The sequence below is a fragment of the Pseudophryne corroboree genome, chromosome 12 (assembly GCF_028390025.1).
Source record: "Pseudophryne corroboree isolate aPseCor3 chromosome 12, aPseCor3.hap2, whole genome shotgun sequence".
Classification (NCBI taxonomy): Eukaryota; Metazoa; Chordata; class Amphibia; order Anura; family Myobatrachidae; genus Pseudophryne; species Pseudophryne corroboree.
This window is the reverse complement of record NC_086455.1, coordinates 7,408,048-7,418,999: the sequence shown is the minus strand read 5'-3', so window position 1 is coordinate 7,418,999 and position 10,952 is coordinate 7,408,048. Positions and strand designations below refer to the sequence as shown.

The 10,952-nt window shown below is 51.8% G+C and overlaps 1 protein-coding gene across 7 annotated transcripts in view; it reads left to right on the top strand.

Annotated features, from left to right (window-relative positions):
* SEMA4A (semaphorin 4A) overlaps positions 1-10,952 on the top strand; it is a 105,589-nt gene that overhangs the window by 56,813 nt on the left and 37,824 nt on the right. The window contains exon 1 of one of the 7 annotated variants that reach the window (XM_063946848.1): positions 1,317-1,365. The exons of the other annotated variants lie outside the window; for them this stretch is intronic. The gene's annotated coding sequence lies outside the window, so the exon portion shown is untranslated. Of the gene's footprint in view, positions 1-1,316; positions 1,366-10,952 lie in introns of those variants that run through there. 7 annotated transcript variants of the gene reach the window in all.

The window sequence follows — 10,952 nt, the reverse complement described above, 5'->3', positions numbered from 1 at the left end:
TATACTGTGTGTTACTGCCGGGAGGCTGATCCGTGTCTCCACTACTCTCTGTATATACTGTGTGTTACTGCCGGGAGGCTGATCCGTGTCTCCACTACTCTCTGTTATCAGGAGGCTGTCTCTCTATATACTGTGTGTTACTGCCGGGAGGCTGATCCGTGTCTCCACTACTCTCTGTTATCAGGAGGCTGTCTCTGTATATACTGTGTGTGTTACTGCCGGGAGGCTGATCCATGTCTCCACTACTCTCTGTATATACTGTGTGTTACTGCCGGGAGGCTGATCCGTGTCTCCACTACTCTCTGTATATACTGTGTGTTACTGCCGGGAGGCTGATCCGTGTCTCCACTACTCTCTGTATATACTGTGTGTGTTACTGCCGGGAGGCTGATCCGTGTCTCCACTACTCTCTGTTATCAGGGGGCTGTCTCTGTATATACTGTGTGTTACTGCCGGGAGGCTGATCCGTGTCTCCACTACTCTCTGTATATACTGTGTGTGTTACTGCCGGGAGGCTGATCCATGTCTCCACTACTCTCTGTATATACTGTGTGTGTTACTGCCGGGAGGCTGATCCATGTCTCCACTACTCTCTGTATATACTGTGTGTTACTGCCGGGAGGCTGATCCGTGTCTCCACTACTCTCTGTTATCAGGGGGCTGTCTCTGTATATACTGTGTGTTACTGCTGGGAGGCTGATCCATGTCTCCACTACTCTCTGTTATCAGGGGGCTGTCTCTGTATATACTGTGTGTGTTACTGCTGGGAGGCTGATCCGTGTCTCTACTACTCTCTGTTATCAGGAGGCTGCCTCTGTATATACTGTGTGTGTTACTGCCGGGAGGCTGATCCGTGTCTCCACTACTCTCTGTTATCAGGAGGCTGTCTCTGTATATACTGTGTGTGTGTTACTGCCGGGAGGCTGATCCGTGTCTCCACTACTCTCTGTTATCAGGGGTCTGTCTCTGTATATACTGTGTGTTACTGCCGGGAGGCTGATCCATGTCTCCACTACTCTCTGTTATCAGGGGTCTGTCTCTGTATATACTGTGTGTTACTGCCGGGAGGCTGATCCATGTCTCCACTACTCTCTGTTATCAGGGGTCTGTCTCTGTATATACTGTGTGTGTGTTACTGCCGGGAGGCCGATCCGTGTCTCCACTACTCTCTGTTATCAGGGGGCTGTCTCTGTATATACTGTGTGTGTGTTACTGCCGGGAGGATGTGTATGTGCGCGCTGTCCCTTTAAGAGAGGCTGAGCTGTTCGCACTGGCAGAGATCTTGTGGTTTCTGTGTCTTCCTCATTCCTCAGTCATACACAGCGACAGCAGCTCTGCCCTCACTTCTCAGAGACCCACCACAAGGTGAGTGCCCACCTGTGCCCAGCGCGCCATGCTGCCTGCTAATACTATTATGTATGTGTGTGTGTGTGTGTGTGTGTGTGTGTGTGTGTGTGTGTGTGTATAGATAGATAGATAGTGGCACTGTACATACACATTACAGAGCTAATCCAGCTTCTCTGTCTGTGTTATTGTATCTGTTCATTATCATTTATAATTAAGAGGTTTGTTGTGACCCCTAATTCTCCCCCCCCCCCCCAACACCATGACTGCTTACATGTGCGATAGCGTGCTATAATAATATATATAACCCACACCATCATGCTCCGTCTACCTCCTGACAGGTACACAGTGATCTGCAGAACATTGCTCTGTCCCATCTACCCCCTGACAGGTACATAGTGATATATTCTGCAGATTATTACATTACTGACCTCTCTAGTGATCTGCAGAACATTGCTCTGTCCCATCTACCCCCTGACAGGTACAGTGATATATTCTGCAGATTATTACATTACTGACCTCTCTAGTGATCTGCAGAACATTGCTCTGTCCCATCTACCCCGACAGGTACAGTGATATATTCTGCAGATTATTACATTAATTACCTCTCTAGTGATCTGCAGAACATTGCTCTGTCCAATCTACCCCTTGACAGGTACACAGTGATATATCCTGCAGATTATTACATTACTGACCTCTCTAGTGATCGGAAGAACATTGCTCTGTCCCATCTACCCCCTGACAGGTACATAGTGATATATCCTGCAGATTATTACATTACTGACCTCTCTAGTGATCTGCAGAACATTGCTCTGTCCCATCTACCCCCTGACAGGTACATTGCGGTATATCCTGCAGATTATTACATTACTGACCTCTCTAGTGATCTGCAGAACATTGCTCTGTCCCATCTACCCACTGACAGCTACATAGTGATATATCCTGCAAATTATTACATTACTGACCTCTCTAGTGATCTGCAGAACATTGCTCTGTCCCATCTGCCCCATGACAGGCACATAGTGATATATTCTGCAGAGTATTACATTACTGACCTCTCTAGTGATCTGCAGAACATTGCTCTGTCCCATCTGCCCCATGACAGGTTAACAGTGATATATTCTGCAGATTATTACATTACTGACCTCTCTAGTGATCTGCAGAACATTGCTCTGCCCCATCTACCCCCTGACAGGTTAATAGTGATATATTCTGCAGATTATTACATTACTGACCTCTCTAGTGATCTGCAGAACATTGCTCTGTCCCATCTACCCCCTGACAGCTACATACTAGTGATATATTCTGCAGATTATTACATTACTGATCTCTCTAGTGCTCTGCAGAACAGTGCTCTGTCCCATCTACCCCTCTGACAGGCACATAGTGATATATTCTGCAGATTATTGCATTACTGACCTCTCTAGTGATCTGCAGAACATTGCTCTGTCCCGTCTATCCCCTGACAGGTACGTAGTGATATACTGTGCAGATTATTACATTCCTGACCCCTCTAGTGATCTGTATTCCTGGTCCTGTGTTAATTCCCTCAGACTGATATGCTGTGGCACTGTTCCTGTAAAGCCTCTGCTGTTTGCTTGTTGCGATCGCTCATTAATATAAGGATATGTGGCCGGAGAGAAGCGCTTAGTGCGGTTCCATAACTTGGCATTACCGCCCGGCCTGTTACTGATGCTGTATAGTTACTGACACTGGCGGATAGTGTTCAGCTGTGTGTGTGTGTGTGTTCTATAGGGCAGCGTACAGTATGTGCGGGTGTGTCAGCTCCGTGTCTTGTAGGAACATGTAGGAAATATGTTTCCTGCACTCGCACTTTAGCCTGCACCCAGAGGCGGTGAGCGGAGGCACCAGCGCGTAGCCTCACTTAGTGCACATGGGCCTCTCCAGCTAACAAACACCATAAATAATGCACGCCGCACCGTCAGAGAGTAACCACAATTGCGCAGGTGTTGGCCGGGGAGGAATAATAGTGCAGGAACATGTTTGTATTGTGATTAAAGCGGGCACTTGTGGGCATACGGTGCCAGTCACACGGCTTCACATGATAACCCCATAAACAACAAACGGAGAAAGTGTGGAAGGGAAATGCTGCGTGACTGGCCTGCAGTGGTGTGACTCTCCCCGGACAGCACCCTGCACTGTGAATTGTGCAGGTCCTGTGATCACCTTGCACCGATCCCCGTGTACGTCACATGCACACAGCATCCCACGTGCACACAGGGTTGGGGAGGTCATGTATTACCCGGGGCCACGAATCTGCACCAGGGACACCCACAGGAGGCGATACCCTGGGGTCGCTGACTAACGATTGGTCCGTAGGGGCATGTGGAACCGGTTTAGGAAGTTGGGAAATCTGCAACAAATTTCTCAAACTGTTGATGAACTAAAAAAAATGGAGCAAAATTTAAGCATGGAAAAATCTGAGCGGTTCCATCGTGCTGGCGCTGATATGGCGCATCGTGTCTGAGCGGTTCCATCGTGCTGGCGCTGATATGGCGCATCGTGTAATGCCGCGCTGCAGATCTGAGTGGTTCCATCGTGCTGTCGCTGATATGGCGCGTTGTGTGATGCCGTGCTGCAGATCTGAGCGGTTCCATCGTGCTCGCGCTGATATGGCGCATCGTGTCTGAGCGGTTCCATCGTGCTGGCGCTGATATTGCACATCGTGTGATGCCGCACTGCAGATCCGAGCGGTTCCATGGTGCTGGCGCTGATATGGCGCATCGTGCGATGCCGTGCTGCAGATCTGAGCGCTGGACTGAGACACAGTAACGGTCAGATTCCAAGACAGAGATACGGCAGGAAGCGGCCTGGTCAGACCTGTACATTTTATGGTCGGCTGGTAACACGGCTGTGAGCTGTAGTTACTGGCAGAGCAGTTAGGGTGCAGTTTGCAACAGCAGAATCAGGTCCTGTGTGTGCTGGGTGTAATGCTCAGTACCTGGTGTAACGCTCAGTACCTGGTGTAACGCTCAGTACCTGGTGTAACGCTCAGTAGGTGGTGTAACGCTCAGTAGGTGGTGTAACGCTCAGTACCTGGTGTAACGCTCAGTACCTGGTGTAACGCTCAGTAGGTGGTGTAACGCTCAGTACTTGGTGTAACGCTCAGTACTTGGTGTAACGCTCAGTACTTGGTGTAACGCTCAGTAGGTGGTGTAACGCTGTGGTGTAACGCTCAGTAGGTGGTGTAACGCTCAGTAGGTGGTGTAACGCTCAGTACTTGGTGTAACGCTCAGTACTTGGTGTAACGCTCAGTAGGTGGTGTAACGCTCAGTACCTGGTGTAACGCTCAGTACTTGGTGTAATGCTCAGTACCTGGTGTAACGCTCAGTACTTGGTGTAATGCTCAGTACCTGGTGTAACGCTCAGTGCTTGGTGTAATGCTCAGTAGGTGGTGTAACGCTCAGTACTTGGTGTAACGCTCAGTACTTGGTGTAACGCTCAGTAGGTGGTGTAACGCTCAGTAGGTGGTGTAACGCTCAGTAGGTGGTGTAACGCTCAGTAGGTGGTGTAACGCTCAGTAGGTGGTGTAACGCTCAGTACTTGGTGTAACGCTCAGTACTTGGTGTAACGCTCAGTACTTGGTGTAACGCTCAGTACTTGGTGTAACGCTCAGTACTTGGTGTAACGCTCAGTACTTGGTGTAATGCTCAGTACCTGGTGTATTGCTTAGTAGGTGTTGTAACGCTCAGTAGGTGGTGCAATGCTCAGTAGGTGGTGTAACGCTCAATACTTGGTGTAACGATCAGTACCCGGTGTATTGCTCAGTACCTGGTGTAACGCTCAGTACCTGGTGTATTGCTCAGTAGGTGGTGTAACGCTCAGTAGGTGGTGCAATGCTCAGTAGGTGGTGCAATGCTCAGTAGGTGGTGCAACGCTCAGTAGGTGGTGTAACGCTCAGTAGGTGGTGTAACGCTCAGTAGGTGGTGCAATGCTTAGTAGGTGGTGTAATGCTCAGTACTTGGTGTAATGCTCAGTACTTGGTGTAATGCTCAGTACCTGGTGTATTGCTTAGTAGGTGTTGTAACGCTCAGTAGGTGGTGTAACGCTCAGTAGGTGGTGCAACGCTCAGTAGGTGGTGCAACGCTCAGTAGGTGGTGCAACGCTCAGTAGGTGGTGCAACGCTCAGTAGGTGGTGTAACGCTCAGTAGGTGGTGTAACGCTCAGTAGGTGGTGTAACGCTCAGTACTTGGTGTAACGCTCAGTACTTGGTGTAACGCTCAGTACTTGGTGTAACGCTCAGTACTTGGTGTAACGCTCAGTACTTGGTGTAACGCTCAGTACTTGGTGTATTGCTCAGTAGGTGGTGTATTGCTCAGTACCTAGTGTAACGCTCAATACTTGGTGTAACGCTCAGTACCTGGTGTAATGCTCAGTACCTGGTGTAATGCTCAGTAGGTGGTGTAACGCGCAGTACCTGGTGTAACTCTCAGTACCTGGTTTAACTCTCGGTACCTGGTGTAACGTGCAGAACGTGGAGTAACGCTCAGTACCTGGTGTAACGCTCAGTACCTGGTGTAACGCTCAGTACCTGGTGTAACGCTCAGTACCTGGTGTAACGCTCAGTACCTGGTGTAATGCTCAGTAGGTGGTGTAATGCTCAGTAGGTGGTGTAATGCTCAGTACTTGGTGTAATGCTCAGTACCTGGTGTAATGCTCAGTACCTTGTGTAACGCTCAGTACCTTGTGTAATGCTCAGTAGGTGGTGTAATGCTCAGTAGATAGTGTCATTCTCAGTACCTGGTGTAACGCTCAGTACCTGGTGTAACGCTCAGTACCTGGTGTAACGCTCAGTACCTGGTGTAACGCTCAGTACCTTGTGTAATGCTCAGTACCTGGTGTAATGCTCAGTAGTTAGTGTCATTCTCAGTACCTGGTGTAATGCTCAGTACCTTGTGTAACGCTCAGTACCTTGTGTAACGCTCAGTACCTTGTGTAACGCTCAGTACCTTGTGTAATGCTCATTACCTTGTGTAATGCTCAGTAGGTGGTGTAATGCTCAGTAGATAGTGTCATTCTCAGTACCTGGTGTAATGCTCAGTACCTGGTGTAACGCTCAGTACCTTGTGTAACGCTCAGTACCTTGTGTAACGCTCAGTACCTGGTGTAACGCTCAGTACCTGGTGTAACGCTCAGTACCTGGTGTAACGCTCAGTACCTTGTGTAACGCTCAGTACCTTGTGTAACGCTCAGTACCTTGTGTAACGCTCAGTACCTTGTGTAACGCTCAGTACCTTGTGTAACGCTCAGTACCTGGTGTAACGCTCAGTACCTGGTGTAACGCTCAGTAGTTAGTGTAACGCTCAGTACCTGGTGTAACGCTCAGTACCTGGTGTAACGCTCAGTACCTGGTGTAATGCTCAGTACCTGGTGTCATTGTGTAGAGATACAGGTGTGCTAGAGGGCGCTATGCCCATGTCGGGCCTGATGTGGAGTCAGATGTTATTAACACTGACACCCAACTCTGCTCAGCCCGCAGTTACGTCCATTCGCCATCACTGACGACGCTTGTAGAAGAACGCCCCATTACAGTTCTGTTACGCCCCATTATAAGTCGTGTGTAGGTGAGAATGCAGCGACCATAGTTGCCAATTCAGCTTATAACTAGCGGAATTGGGCTTCTTTTTTTTCCAAGTTGCTTTTATTTTTTTGAAAGTTGCTTGTTTTTGGGCTTTAATTTTTTTAAATATATTTATAGGTACAGATGGCAGCGACTATCAGAAGTAGTCATTTATCCATTCATTCACCACAGATCCTCACAAAGACATAGGTGAGAAGCAGTGGATGAATAGATGAATTGGGGGGGTCTTAAATTGTGTCACATGGCTGCATTTTTCTAAAACAATGGAATAATGACAGTGAGCGAGTTCTTTTCTGCAAACTAAGGAGATTATTCAGAGTTGGTCGCAGACTTTGCTATTTTATCAAAATTTGCAACCACCAAAATCACCCAGGGCGAGGCCACCCAGCGTGTGTGGTGCCTCCCGTGATGCCATCGCAATTCAAAAAGAGGTTGACCCCTGTCTATGCAGCATAACTGCATAAGCAGGGGCACCGCCGCCATGTGTCCAATCGCATGAAACGCAGGCGACATCATTGGCCGGCCCCGAAAACGTCCATGACACACCTGCATTTCCCGTGACACTCCCCCCTAATGCCGTAACGCTGCCCCCGGACACCCGTCGCCTGTCAGTTATTTTTGATTATTTTTGCCCGTCTGTGTCAGGGTCTGAAAAAGGCCCATAATGTCTACCACAGACTGGAGGGGATGTAGATAACCCGGCTGTCGGGATCCCGGCTTTCAGGATCCTAACTCCAAAATCCTGACAGATTGGAATACCGACAGCACTCGCCACGGGTTTTCCCACTCGTGGGTGTCCACAAGACCCACAGAGTGGGAATAAAACCTGTGGAGAGTGTAGCAAGCCACTGAGCCCGCAAGCGGACTCTTTGCGCTCTCATCGCTGCCGGTATTCTGACTGCCGGGATTCCGCTCTTGGTATATTGACAGCCAGCATCCTGTCCAGCGGGATATCATTATCATCCCGACTGGAGAACCAGATACCAGAAGAAACTGACAGCTATCCACTTGTCTTCAAGTTCCAGAACTTGTCTTCAGTCCATCCAGCAGCAGCTGAGATAACACGGAGTAGTAGCCTGACATCGCACTTATAATTATATGTATTTTAATTCGAAAAACTAAAAACTGAAGTTGGGCTTTTTGGGGGGCTTTATTAGGAATGGTTTGGGCTTGTTTTTTAGTCATCAGTGGTTGTTTTTCATCTCATAGTTGGCAACACTGGCAGAGACTCTGCATCACACAACACGCTCCGCTGTACCCGCATTACACCTAGGGACATCCCCACTGGGGCCTGCTGAGTAATAACCCAGACGTGGGGGATGTCTGACCTCGGCACTCTCCAAAAACAGTGTCGACACACCTCAACAGAGGCCATCACCGCCACCTCCCCACCCGCAGATGGCTGCAGGCTGTCAATCACTGACACCCTGCATCCGACCTGATACCAGCGGGACCCGTAATGCACCTGCGCAAAGTACCGAACTACAACATGGGCAACAAAACGTTCAGGATGTGAGTCAGGCCCAATGTCTGTATTACCGGGCCGGTGAGCATTGCCCGGGTGCTCCGGCGATAGGTTTTTGTTTATTTTTTTGGTTAATGGCAGCGACACGGTATTGCCACATCCCCCCCCCCCCTCCTTTCTTTGGACCCCTGTGGCAGCTTCTCCCCTCTCATCTCTCCGTGGCCTGATTCAAAGGTGGGACACAGGGAGCAATAACTTGCAGATGCTAATGTCAGCGCTCCCGCAGTGCACCGACGTGCGACGGAGAGTACAAGGGCTGAGACGCCCGCTTTCAGTGTCTGTGGACAGTTCAGCTGCGTCAGTGGCTCTGAGCACTCCACCTTTGTGCACGTCATGGACCATTGACCCCGGCAACAGCCTCTGACCTGCTCAGTGTTTCCTTCTGACATTCCTTCAAACATGGCGTCTGTGGCTGTTATTTGCGTTTGGGAAATCGGCGCTCGCTGGCCCTCCCATACCTGGCCCATGAGACGCAACAGGTCATGGCTCTGGAACACCCATGGTTGTGCGCCACAAGCTCTATTGCAAGTGACTCTGTACACAACAGCGCCCCCTGCGTACACTCAGGGGAACACATGCGCTGTAGGGGCCTTCATGACTTTTCCCGCATGTGCAATAGCATATAATCCCTCATCTGCCCAAACATCGTCATTGCACTGGTTCTGAATCAGGCCACTCTTACTCTCTTCCTTCTCTGCCCTGCCCCCTTCTCCCCTGTCCTGGGACCCTGCCCCCTTCTCCCCTCTCCTGGGACCCCTACTCTCTGCCCTGCCTCCTTCTCCCCTCTCTTGGAACTCCTCCTCTCCGCACTGCCACCTTCTCCCCTCTCTTGGGACTCCTCCTCTCTGCCCTAGCACCTTCTCTACTGTCCTGGGACTCCTCCTCTCTGCCCTGCCACCTTCTTCCCTGTCCTGGGACTCCTCCTCTCTGCACTGCCACCTTCTCCCCTGTCCTGGGACTCCTCCTCTCTACCCTGCCACCTTCTCCCCTGTCCTGGGACTCCTCCTCTCTGCCCTGCCATCTTCTCCACTGTCCTGGGACTCCTCCTCTCTACCCTGCCACCTTCTCCCCTGTCCTGGGACTCCTCCTCTCTACCCTGCCACCTTCTCCCCTGTCCTGGGACTCCTCCTCTCCGCACTGCCACCTTCGCCCCTCTCTTGGGACTCCTCCTCTCTGCCCTGCCACCTTCTCCCCTGTCCTGGGACTCCTCCTCTCTGCACTGCCACCTTCTCCCCTGTCCTGGGACTCCTCCTCTCTGCCCTGCCACCTTCTCCCCTGTCCTGGGACTTCTCCTCTCTGCCCTGCCACCTTCTTCACTGTCCTGGGACTCCTCCTCTCTGCACTGCCACCTTCTCTACTGTCCTGGGACTCCTCCTTTCTGCACTGCCACCTTCTTCCCTGTCCTGGGACTCCTCCTCTCTGCACTGCCACCTTCTCTCCTGTCCTGGGACTCCTCCTCTCTGCATTGCCACCTTCTCCCCTGTCCTGGGACACCTCCTCTCTGCCCTGCCACCTTCTCCACTGTCCTGGGACCCCTCCTCTCTGCACTGCCACTTTCTCCCCTCTCCTGGGACCCCTCCTCTCTGCACTGCCACTTATTCCCCTTTCCTGGGACCCCTCCTCTCTGCCCTGCCACTTTCTCCCCTCTCCTGGGACCCCTACTCGATGCCCTGGCACCTTGTCCCTCTCCCGGGACCCCTCTCTGCCTTGGCACACTGTCCCCTGTCCTGGGACCCCTCTCTACCCTGGCATCTTATCCCCTCTCCTGGGACCCCTCCTCTCTGCCCTACCACTTTCTCCCCTCTCCTGGGACCCCTCCTCTCTGCCCTGCCACTTTCTCCCCTCTCCTGGGACTCCTCCTCTCTGCACTGCCACTTTCTCCCCTCTCCTGGGACCCCTCCTCTCTGCCCTACCACTTTCTCCCCTCTCCTGGGACCCCTCCTCTCTGCCCTGCCACTTTCTCCCCTCTCCTGGGACCCCTCCTCTCTGCACTGCCACTTTCTCCCCTCTCCTGGGACCCCTCCTCTCTGCCCTGCCACTTTCTCCCCTCTCCTGGGACCCCTACTCGATGCCCTGGCACCTTGTCCCTCTCCCGGGACCCCACTCTGCCTTGGCACACTGTCCCCTGTCCCGGGACCCCTCTCTACCCTGGCATCTTATCCCCTCTCCTGGGACCCCTCCTCTCTGCCCTACCACTTTCTCCCCTCTCCTGGGACCCCTCCTCTCTGCCCTGCCACTTTCTCCCCTCTCCTGGGACCCCTACTCGATGCCCTGGCACCTTGTCCCTCTCCCGGGACCCCACTCTGCCTTGGCACACTGTCCCCTGTCCCGGGACCCCTCTCTACCCTGGCATCTTATCCCCTCTCCTGGGACCCCTCCTCTCTGCCCTACCACTTTCTCCCCTCTCCTGGGACCCCTCCTCTCTGCCCTGCCACTTTCTCCCCTCTCCTGGGACGACTCCTCTCTGCACTGCCACTTTCT